Genomic DNA, 12,355 nt, shown 5'->3' with positions numbered 1-12,355 from the left:
AAGTCCAAAATTTCATGCATGTAAGATGTGAGACTTGAGGTATGATTCGTCCTGAGTCAAAATTTCTCTCCAGCTGCAAACCTGTGAAATCAGAAAAGTTATCTTCTTTCAAAATACAATGATAGGACAGGCATAGGATAGGCATCTACCTTCCAAAAGGGAAAAATCAGAGAAAAAGAAAGGGTCCCAAGCAAGTCCAAAAACTAGCAAGTCAAACTCCATTAAATGTTAAGGCTGGAGAATAATACTTTTAGGCTTCCTTCTCTGTCCTCCAGGCCCACTGACAAAATCCTATGAGTCTGGCTGTCTTCCTTCATTTCATGATGTTTCTGTACCCTTCAGTCCAAGCTGACAGCATATCTGCCGAGATAGCTGCTTAGATCTGTGAGTCATACCATAATCTCTTTTTGGAGTGATGATCTAGCCACAACCTGGTATTCTTTCCAGAACACACTTTCTTGTGTTTTGCAATATGGATAGGTTGAGAATTTTCCAGATCTCATATTCTGGTTCCTTTTTGCTTTTCGCTTAACAATTTCTTCTTCAATTTATCTCTCTCCTCTCACATTCTACTATGAATACTTAGGAATCTCCTCAACTAAATATCAAAATTCATCACTCACATGTCTTACCTTCTATGAATTAAATATGACATTGCCTGCCATATCAGTAAACAAAGGATGCTGCAGCCATCAAGCCATCACATTACAGCCACCCGACAATGAGCCCTGAGGGAACTCAGGATGGAGACAGGATGCCCGCCATCTAGCAGTCAGCTGCTGCAGCCTCCCCTGACAGTGCACCCTGAGATGAGAGAACACAGTACACTGGCCCCAGATAGGTGAGGTGCATATGAAAGGAATGATTTCAGACACTTGCATCTTCCCATAGAAAAGCGCTAAATTCCTTATTTTGAGACATCTGGTGTTCTTTAATTAATATTAATTAATTAATTATTAATATATGGAATCTAAAAAAAAATGGTTCTGAAGAACCTAGGGGCAGGACAGGAATAAAGACGCAGATGTAGAGAATGGACTTGAGGACACGGGGAGGAGGAAGGGTAAGCTGGGATGAAGTGAGAGAGTGGCATAGACTTACATATATTACCAAATGTGAGATAGGTAGCTAGTGGGAAGCAGCCACATAGCACAGGGAGGTCAGCTCTGTGCTCTGTGACCACATAGAAGGGTGGGATAGGGAGGGTGGAAGGGAGAGGCAAGAGGGAGGGTATATGGGGATATATGTATACATATAGCTGATTCACTTTGTTATACAGGAGAAACTAACACACGATTGTAAAGCAATTATACTCTAATAAAGATGTTTAAAAAAAAACAGTAATCTTTTGATGTTCCAACTACCTGTATATCCTGCCTCCTTTTTATGTCTTTGGATCAGTCCCTTGCAGCTATCTGAGAGGCTGTGTCCAAGGCTTAAGCCTTAAGTTTTGTCCACCAAATAAAACATAACTCTCAACATTTAGGTTGTGTATTCTTTTTTTTAAACACGTTTATTGGAGTATAATTGCTTTACAATGGTGTGTTAGTTTCTGCTTTATAACAAAGTGAATCAGTTATACATATACATATGTTCCAATATCTCTTCCCTCTTACGTCTCCCTCCCTCCCACCCTCCCTATCCCACCCCTCTAGGTGGTCACAAACCCAGGAGCTGATCTCCCTTTACGATGCGGCTGCTTCCCACTAGCTATCTGTTTTATATTTGGTAGTGTATATATATCCATGCCACTCTCTCACTTCATCCCAGCTTACCCTTCCTCCTCCCCGTGTCCTCAAGTCCATTCTCTACATCTGCGTCTTTATTCCTGTCCTTCCCCTAGGTTCTTCAGAACCTTTTTTTTTTTTTTTTAGATTCCATATTTGTTTTTCTCTTTCTGACTTACTTCACTCTGTATGATAGACTCGAGGTCCATCCACCTCACTACAAATATAGGTTGTGTATTCTTTTTTTCTGTCAACACTTCCACCAAACTATAGAACAGAATTTAGTCAAGTTTTTTGCCACTTTATAAAAAGACTCATCTTCCTTCCAGTGTCAGAGATCTCACCAAAAGCACTTTTCATCCCCATATTTCTACCAAGAGTCTCTTCAAAGCAACCCAGTCTTTTTTAAACGTACACCTCAAAACTCTTCTTGCCTCTATCCATTACCCAGTCCCAAAGCCACCTCCACATTTTTAGGTACTGGAGGTTAGCACTTCAACATAAGAATATGGGAGGAACACAATTCCATCCATAACACTGCTGAATTATAAAAACAATTTTTCCTATAAATGTTTAATTTGTGAGATTTAATTTGGATTTGATTGTTTTACTAATCTCACTTATTACTTTTTTTTAGTGAATTATAGCTGTTCTAGGTATATAACTATATCTGCATCATGTAGTAGTATTCTTCATCCTCTATTCTAGTAATAATAATATGCTCTAGGCACCATTCTAACTGCTTCACATCTATTAACTTAGCTAACCCTCACAGAAACTCTATAAAGATTTCCAGAAGAATCCCTTGTCTGAAAAAAAAAACACAAAAACAAAAAGATCGTCACATGTTACAATGAGGAAACTGAGACACCAATAAGTTAAGTAGCTTGCCCAGTTCACAAGCTAAGTGTAGAACTGGGATTCTTTTTTTTTTTTTAATATTTATTTATTTGTTTGCACTGGTTCTTAGTTGCAGCAGGCGGCTCCTTAGTTGCGGCACACAGGTTCCTTAGTTGTGGCATGTGAACTTTTAGTTGTGACATGCATGTGGGACCTAGTTCCCTGACCAGAGATCGAACCCAGGCTGCCTGTATTGAGAGTGCAGAATCTTAACCACTGCACCACCAGGGAGTTTCCCAGAACTGGGATTCCAACGTAGTCATTCTGGTGAATACACAATACACTCTTTCTTACCTCTTATTTTCGTTTTTTCTTTTTTATGTTGACTGCAATGTAGATCCCTGTACAGTTAAAATGATAAAAATGGCAGTGAGTTTGAGAGGAATTATAAGAAGGATGGGAGAGATTTAGAGGATATTTTTCCTTACCACCTGTCAGTTAGGAAATTATAATACCTTCCACATCTGGTTCATGAAGTTTATAGAAATACTGTCTCTGAATATTATACATCAATATATAAAAATAGGAAGTAATGTCATAAAACATATATCCATATTAATACAAATAAGTACGTATATTCACTGATATAGATTATTTAACTTAGAAGGACAAAAGCTGAAAATGTTCTGAAGTTGGAGCATAAACTGGAGGCTGGAATAACAGACCTGTGAGAGCCCTCCATCATGGCAGGATGCTTAGAATACAGAGGAAGTCAGTGGAGTCCCCACAGGACAGATGGAAAATGTAGGACCCTTCACCGTGAATAGACAGACTAACCTATAGTACCAATAACACAGTCCTCTAGTTATCATTCCTCCATAAGACAACTACCTTTCCCCCCCAAAATGTTTAAGCCACTTCAAGATGGAGCCACTTCATGGACAACTTGTTCCTTTGAGCTCCACAGAAATTCCCCCTGCTTTCCTCTCACTTGTTAGTGGTGAATTGTGCAGGAGTGATCCTACGAAAGTGAGGACAACGGCTGCTGCCAGGAACCAAGAAGAGAGCCCCAAACTACTTGTCCCCTTCCTTTCACATTTGCTGAGCAGATTATGAAAGGGGAAGAGCAATGAAGATGTTTATAGTCTACGAGCACCATGCCTTAGGAAACTCTGGCCACAGGGACAGACTCCGGCACCACAATGTCTGGATTCAAATCCTGGCTCCCCACTGCAGGTTGTGTGGGTTTGGACAAGTTACTTTTGTGTCAGTTTTGTCATCTATAAAATGGGAATGATAATGGTATGTCCATCTTGAAGGTTTTATTGTTGTTTGTCATTTGATGGGGGGAGGTGTAAGTTGACGTGGTTGATATAGTGTGGCATTTCCAGCAGTCATCAGCCTTGGCCCCAGCCCCAACATTAGGATGCTGGTGTGGTTCTCATTTAAACAACTTCTTCCTGGAGTCTTCCTTTGTGGGGGGCGGGTGGACACTTGAAAGAACATTAGCTCTTTCAATCCACTTGAGGATCACTAAATGCTTCTCTAGCTACATGGCCCCAAAGATGAGAGAACCTCAATGATATTATGCTGGGTGACCTCTGTGATGATTAGGGTGCCCCAAAATCTGAATCAACCTAAAATATGTCTACCTAAAGTGACAGAGTTGTAAACTGTCTGGACCATAATTAACTTTAAACAATTAGTCAAACAAGGTTACATTCCTCAAGGGAATTAGATGACCCTTGGACAAGCTTATTCGATAAGATTTCTCTGCCCCTAGTATAATTTGAAGTGACCTGGAGAATCTTGTTGGTTGCCAAGGTAGGAAAACTGAGAGCCATGTGGTAACCCTCAGTTCTGGAGAGGACCTGCTCCTTAAGTTCTTCAAAAATACCCCCAGAGCATTGGGGAGAGCCTTCCCATGAATTTGTAATTGGGCACAAACACTGGCCTTGGTCACAATCTTGAGAGTTTGCATCCAAAGCCGCTCTAAAAATTCAAGTGCCTTAAATCGTTGCTCTTCTTTAGGGGGAAAAGAGAAGCAAAATTGGCCAACTTCCCTAAGTAAATTGTGAAGCTGGCAAACCTAGCCTCCTGCAGATACATCCCCTCTGTCCTTTCCCAACTTCATCTTCAGAGGGCCACAGGTTCTTGAGCAGCTCCAATGACTCAATCAGGGAGGAAATTTCAATTTGCACAAAGGTTTTAGGAACTTAAAGCTGGACCCAGGAGAATTTTCAGGCTCTTGTGACAGGGACAAAAAGATAAGTTACTGATGGAATTATTTCCAATCCTATGCTAGGCCCCAGGGACATTTTTGAGTGGGTTTTCTTTAGTCATTAAATCATAGCACCTTGTGTCCTGAATTGGATAGAAAAAGTTTGCAACCAAGGATATCTACTTTTTCAAGAGATTTTTGTGACACCCATCTGGTTTTCTGTACTTCAAATAACAGAACTCTTCCAAGCTTGTTTGTTCCTGGAGAAAACATGAATGTCTTAGAAGAAAACAGAATGCATTTGTTTCTTATCAAAAAGATTTATCTGATGTATTAAGAGAGTATCAACTAAGGTAAATTAATCCTCAAAGCTCTCCCCTTTCCTACCCTAACATTTATTTCCTTCTCCCAGAAGATACATCCCTCCCCTTATCAGAGTCAAGATTCTCGGAATTGCGCCTGAGAATGTTTAAGAGAAGCTATTCAGCTCCTGACTCATCTGGCTTGGATATGAGGCCTCTAACAAAGTAATTAAGGTTAAAGGAGTTTGTAATGGTAGAACCCTGATCCAATAGGACTAGTGACCTTATAGGAAGGGACACCAGAGGGCACACTCTTCATGTGCATGCACCAAGGAAAGACCACATGAGGACATAGTGAGAAGGTGGCTGCCTGTAAGCCAGGAAAAGAGATCTCACCAGAAACCAACTCTGCCAGATGGACCTTGATCTGAAACTTACAGCCTCTAGAACTGTGGGAAATTTTCTGTTTCCAGTTCTGGTTCCAACCAACATTCTCACATCAATTCCAATGTGTGGGTTTCTTTTCTCCACACTAAGCTATTCTTCTACACCAGTTGAGTGTCCTACAATTCAACTCATTTCTGACACTACCTGGAAATAGAGTCATATCCCACAGTTTAAGGTCTCAGTCCTACAAGACTGTTCTCCCCCTTCAGATGCCAATCATGAATCCAGGTTTTTTCCCATGCTTTTGGCCAACTGGCTATAGATCAGAGACCCCTTCTTTGGGATTGATTACTTTGCTAGAGCAGTTCACAGAACTCAGAACAATTTACTTACTGGATTATCAGTTTATTATAAAAGGATATAACTCAGGAACCACCAGGTGGGACACATGTACTGGGCAAAGTATGGAGAAAGAGCAAGGAGAGTCCCTGCCCCCTCCAGGTGCACCACTCTCCCTGAATCTCCTCATGTTCACTAACCTGGAAGCTCTCTGAACCCTGTATGTTGGGTGTTTATGAAGCCTTCATTACATACACTTGATTGATTAAATCATCAGCTGTTGGCAATTGATTCAACCTCCAGCCCCTCTCCTCTTCCTGGAGAGAAGTTGAAAATTCCAGTCCTCTAATCAGTGGTTGGTTTTCCTGGCAACCAGCCCTCATCCTTAGGTGTTTCCCAAAAGCCACCTCATTAACTTAACAAAAGACACCTATTATTGCTCTCATCACAGAAAATTCCAAGTGTTTTAGGAGCTCTGTGCCAGAAATGGGACAGAGACCAAATATATATTTCATATTATAAATCACATTATCACACCGCTATTCAAGTCACTCAGCCTGTGGTATTCTGTTATGGTAGCCCAAGCAGTACTAAGAAGTAGGTACAATTAGTTCCTCCATTTCACAGACATGGAAATTAAGCACAAGTATGGCATAACTGTTAAGTGACAGGGCTGAGATTTGAAAACCAGACAGTCCAGTTCTTACTGGTGTAATCCCAATCTCTGCAGTATACCACTATTTGTGCTTCAATTAAAAAATGCCACCCAAATGAGCCAAGAAATTCCCACCAGTCTACACACAGAAAGCTAAGGTTATATGAAGGTAGCTCATAACATCCACCATACACAATGCAACATTGTCTATAAGTATGACACAGGGTGAACCAGCTAGCAGTGAGCCACATCACATTAATGTCCCAATACAGCACACATCCTTGACAAACAATGCAGTTGTTCTCTTGTCATCCAACAGCCATCCTGGGAAGTTTTCCTGTCAACCACAGCCATCTGACTCTTTCTCCTTTTACCTTCTCTGTAAGATGGCTCTGTGAAGTCTCCCTGAGGCATCAGTGTCATTTGTTCAATCTTCCCATAACCTAAGCCAATTCTGTTCTTTTTGGTCCTTCCTGCACAAAGAGACTGATGACAGCTCATAATGCCATTTACCTTCAAGGAAGTGAGGAAACCTGGGTTCTCAGCCCAGGTTAATTTTGCCCCCAACTGGACATTTGGTAATGTCTGGAGACAATTTTGAAAACAACTGGGGGAGAGGGTACTACTGGCATGGAGATTGTAGAGCCCAGGAATGTTGCTAAAATCCTACAATGCACAGCTAGGCTCCCAAAAGAACTACTCAGCCCAAAATGTCAATAGTGCCAGGGTTGAGAAAATGCTGAAAAGGGAGTCATGTGTTAAGTAAACAGTAGCATTTCAGGCATGGGGTAGGGGTGAGGGGAGGGTCATTTACACTCTACTTCTTTCTACCGCTCCTCAAATGTGGCTTTGCACATGATCATAGCCACATACGTTTACTTGGCTCTGTACTTGGCTAAGTGATAAGACAGAAATGCTATCTTGATATCTTTTTTCTTCTGAGTAACTAGGTTTTTTGGAGAGGACCCATCTAAGTTTTTTTTTTTTTTTTTTTTTTAAACATCTTTATTGGGGTATAATTGCTTTACAATGGTGTGTTAGTTTCTGCTTTACAACAAAGTGAATCAGCTATACATATACATATGTTCCCATATGTCTTCCCTCTTGCGTCTCCCTCCCTCCCACTCTCCCCATCCCACCCTTCCAGGCTGTCACAAAGCACCGAGCTAATATCCCTGTGCCTTGCGGCTGCTTCCCCCCAGCTATCTACCTTACTACGTTTGTTAGTGTGTATATGTCCATGACTCTCTCTCGCCCTGTCAAAACTCACCCTTCCCCCTCCCCATATCCTTAAGTCCGTTCTCCAGTAGGTCTGCGTCTTTATTCCTATCTTACCCCTAGGTTCTTCATGACATTTTTTTCCCTTAAATTCCATATATATGTGGTAGCATACGGTATTTGTCTTTTTCTTTCTGACTTACTTCACTCTGTATGACAGATTCTAGGTCTATCCATCTCATTACAAATAGCTCAATTTCATTTCTTTTTAAGGCTGAGTAATATTCCATTGTGTATATGTGCCACATCTTCTTTATCCATTCATCCGATGATGGGCGCTTAGGTTGTTTCCATGTCCTGGCTATTGTAAATAGAGCTGCAATGAACATTTTGGTACATGACTCTCTTTGAATTTTGGTTTTCTCAGGGTATATGCCAAGTAGTGGGATTGCTGGGTCATATGGTAATTCTATTTGTAGTTTTTTAAGGAACCTCCATACTGTTCTCCACAGTGGCTGAACCAATTCACATTCCCACCAGCAGTGCAAGAGTGTCCCCTTTTCTCCACACCCTCTCCAGCATTTATTGTTTCTTGATTTTTTGATGATGGCCATTCTGACTGGTGTGAGATGATATCTCATTGTAGTTTTGATTTGCATTTCTCTAATGATTAATGATGTTGAGCATTCTTTCATGTGTTTGTTGGCATTCTGTATATCTTCTTTGGAGAAATGTCTATTTAGGTCTTCTGCCCATTTTTGGATGGGGTTGTTTGTTTTTTTGTTATTGAGCTGCTCTAAGTTTTTATAGAATCTAAATTCCTGACATAGGTTGAATTTTTCTTGTGCATTCATAAATGAAGTATGTTTAGAATTTCTAAAAATATCATGAGCCATATAATTACTACTTTTAATGTCATGATGTAAAAATATTAACTTTGTATGGTACAAATTTTATTTGGTACAAAACTAAGTATGCAGAGTTCTAGTAATTACCCAGGTGTTATTATTATTATTGAAACCATTGCAGACCTAAGAGAACAAATAATCTTTTCCATTTTAACGTCAACAGTGAAACCAGCAGACCATATGATTTTAATTTTATGCTGTTCAGATAAAGCCTTCACAAGTACTTCCTTCAGACCACTCTCCCTAGAAATGACTCCACTGTGCCCTATAACAGACCTGTATTTAACAGCCTCATTCTTTCCCAGAACTTAAACAATTGATTTGAGGCAGATAAACCTCAAATCTACATCTCAAGCTTCAAATGTTCCCCTAATCTTTGATAGCTCATTTATAACTGTCCACGAGACAGTCACACCTGAGCATCTTGCCAAGCATCTCAAACTCAATTATGTTTAAAATCCAATCCTTCATCATCCTTCCCTCAGCCAGCTCCTCTTCCTAATTTAGTGCTTTTTTCCAGTCACCAATGATCAGAACTCCTGTAAGTGCCTTTAAATTCTACCCTTTTCCCCCTTACCATATCCATCACCAGGTCCTAAATTTTCAACCACCACAGTGCTTCTGCCATTGTTTTTCTCCTTCCAATTCCCACTCCCACCACTCTAGTTCAGGCCCTGTTTTCAACTCACCTGGACTGTGGTACGAGAGTCCTCATTGATGTCTCTACTCCAGCATCTTCCTGCAGGCAGATGCCTCTTCCAGGTCTGATCATGCCATCCCCTGCCCCAAAGTCTTCAGTGATGCCTATTGCTAAATGCTTCACCCTGCTTCCCAGGGATGTGTATAATAAGATATTAAAATATCCTTTGAAAATTAAAGAATATTATTTAAATGTAATTTACTGACATAATTTGTTTTTAAAATTGTTTTATTTTTGATAAAACTCCAGATAATCCTGTAGAGAAACAAACCTCAGAGAACTGATTCCTTAAGAGACTTTGGACAGGAAGACCTGGACACTGAAGATGGAGAATCAGCCTGCAGCCATGAGTTCGGAAAAAAGTTCAGAAAAGGAGAAGAGGAAGGACAGCAGCACAACCTGTAATCATGACAATGGTGCAGATGGTTACAAGTGAAATCTTGGCATTGGCTTTTCTGATATTCATTGTATTTTTTTTTTTTGAAAGCCATTCTTGTAGAAGAGTCTTATTGGAAAGTAATTTCATAACATGAGTTCCTGTTAGTACAGCATTCACAGACCTCAGCATGTTATCTGAGTAGCTTGGGGTCTGCTAAAGTTTAGGTATTGCTATTCCAGACCAGATAGTCTATATGAGCCCTTAAACTAGGAATTCAGAATGAAGAAATTATTTGAGAATAGTAGAATTATATAGTTAATAAATTGTGGGTAGCTTTAACTAAACAATTAGAGTTGATATTTCAGCCTTTTACAATGAGCATGTACAGTCATCCCTCAGTAGGTTGTTGGAATAATGATTACGTAAACCTGTATGTTAGTTATTCTCCATTTTCTGAACACTTCCTATCCAGCTGTAGAGCTGGAAGCATCAAATAGAAGAAGATGAGGTAACCCAGTAATTAGGTGCCACAGGAAATAGGCACCACCCCTAGGGCTGGGAGAACCTAAAGAGGCAAAAGAGGCTACTGCTTCAGAACAGGAACTTGGAGGAGATTCCTCCAGAACAAGAATTTAAAAAGACAGAGGTAGAAGGAAGAGAAAAAGAGCAAGAAAGAATTATAGTTTCTCCTCATCTCCCATCTACTAATCACCTACCAATATCTCCTCTTGGTGAAACTAAATAGAAAACCACTGGTAAAGAATATGAGAACTACATTTTGCAGATTCCCACAACAGATTACAAAAAAGTATCAAAGGATAATTGGGGGACTGAAAGAGAACAGGTAAATATCCAGCACCCCTCACAAAAGGGCCCCAAGAAAGAAGTCAACCTGTCTCTGTGATGTGTCCAATTTCTCCATCTCCATAGTTTCTTCCTTTCACACATACAAGGCAATGAACAAGGACGTATTTTCCTCACTTACAGCAAATATCACTGTCCCAGAAGAAATCCTTTTAACATTAATAATCCTTAACCTCCTCCTGCCCACAACATTGGATTATCTATATATCCTATGTGTAATCAAGAATCATTTTATAAATCATACAAGGTGTGAGGACTGGGGCACTTTTGTAGTAGTATAAAGCATTTAAGCATTTGTTTTTATTTTTCATGTTAATCAAATATATAAGCATGCAAAGGAGAATTACAATAATAAGGTCTGTAGGGGAATTGGGGAAAAAATTCTAACCCTGATTCTTTCCACACTACCAGACCCATTATTCTATAGTTTTTATCCCAGTTTACAGCATCACCATTGAGCAAGACAGAAACATGGGGATCATATTTACCTTTACCTTCATATCTTTTCAGGCATCGAATGATGTGGATTTTTCTTCCTGAATATTTTTCAAACATGTTTCATCACATCTACTACACATTAGACATTCATTCCTTCTTGCCTAGACAAATACAAGAGTTTTCTCAAGTGGTAAGCAAACAAGAACCCATGTTCAATTGGGAAAACAGACACAGAATGAATTCCTTTAGAGTGAGGACTGCCTTATATACTTATGTATACTGAACCCATAGGACAGTGTGTGGCACCCAGGAGTTCAATAAAGAATTTTGTGAATGAATGGATCTGTCCTTTCCATTGGTGTGAATAAAATTTAATTAAGGTGTTTTTATTACTAGAATAACTGTGCATTTTGCCAGCAAATGGCCTATGTTATAGTTTTCTGCCAATCTAATATCCATTTTTTCTTTGTTCTTCCTAACAGATATTTGACTTTGTTTTCCTACCTTCCTCACTCCCACTTCCAGAAGGGAGCCTGATTCCTTTGATTCAACCAGTTGAAGTAGGCATCTCACCCAGCCATTCTTATTGGTCTAAGGGTGGACCCCTGCCTAAGATGAACCAGACTCTCCCCCAGGCTTGGACCACTTCTCTCTTGCTTCTATTGAATGGGAATAAGAAAGCATGTTGAACCATTTGCTTCTGGGCATCATTTTGTAACCATGAGGATGCACAACATTAGAAGAAAGTTAATGCTTTGCCCAGAAGATTGGAGAGACAGAACAATTGATATTTTTCTTTGAACTAGTGACTCCATCGACTGTGGAGACTTTGCTATGTCTAGGCTTCCTGTTTTGTGAGATAGTAAATTTTCTCATTAAATGAATTGGAGCTTTCTCTTACTTATAGCCAAGAGAATCCTAAGTGGTTTGTTTAATTGTCATCTTCTAATATATTCTAATAATTGTTATCTTCCTAATATTAATTGTCATCTTCTAATAATGTAGATTTATACTTCTAAAGGTCATTTTTACTACTCTAACCTGAAAGATCCCTGCTGTTTAAAAAGTTTTGTCATAGTCAGTGTTTGGAATACAAGTCTGTACTGTAAAGGGAAGGGGAAAGTGAGGTGGGAGAGTGAAGGATTTTGTCAAAAGAGTGGGGGAGGGTGGGAGAGAATAACCAATAAATATTTCTCATACATAAGGAAACAGAAACTCAAACAGATGTGAATACTCTAGTTAACATGACCTATTAGGAAAGTTCCTTGGGTTGTTTTCAACCCATAATCTTGCCTGGGTCACTAGAAACTGTAATGTTTTCAAACAGTTGGCCTGAGGTCAGGACAAATTCTGCAATCATACAGTTGAGTGAAGTTA

At 39.7% G+C, this 12,355-nt stretch overlaps 1 protein-coding gene across 2 annotated transcripts in view; it reads left to right on the top strand.

Annotated features, from left to right (window-relative positions):
• LOC116746861 (arylamine N-acetyltransferase 1) overlaps nucleotides 1–11,926 on the top strand; it is an 80,968-nt gene extending 69,042 nt beyond the window's left edge. The window contains exons 3-4 of one of the 2 annotated variants that reach the window (XR_004347901.1): nucleotides 9,547–11,168; nucleotides 11,461–11,926. The gene's annotated coding sequence lies outside the window, so the exon portion shown is untranslated. Of the gene's footprint in view, nucleotides 1–9,546; nucleotides 11,277–11,460 lie in introns of those variants that run through there. The other variant, XR_004347900.1, reaches the window with a different exon arrangement.
• The last annotated feature ends 429 nt before the right edge of the window (nucleotides 11,927–12,355 follow it).

The sequence above is a fragment of the Phocoena sinus genome, chromosome 21 (genome assembly GCF_008692025.1).
Source record: "Phocoena sinus isolate mPhoSin1 chromosome 21, mPhoSin1.pri, whole genome shotgun sequence".
NCBI classification, from domain to species: domain Eukaryota; kingdom Metazoa; phylum Chordata; class Mammalia; order Artiodactyla; family Phocoenidae; genus Phocoena; species Phocoena sinus.
The sequence above is the reverse complement of the archived record's forward strand: the minus strand, read 5'-3'. Positions and strand labels throughout refer to the sequence as shown.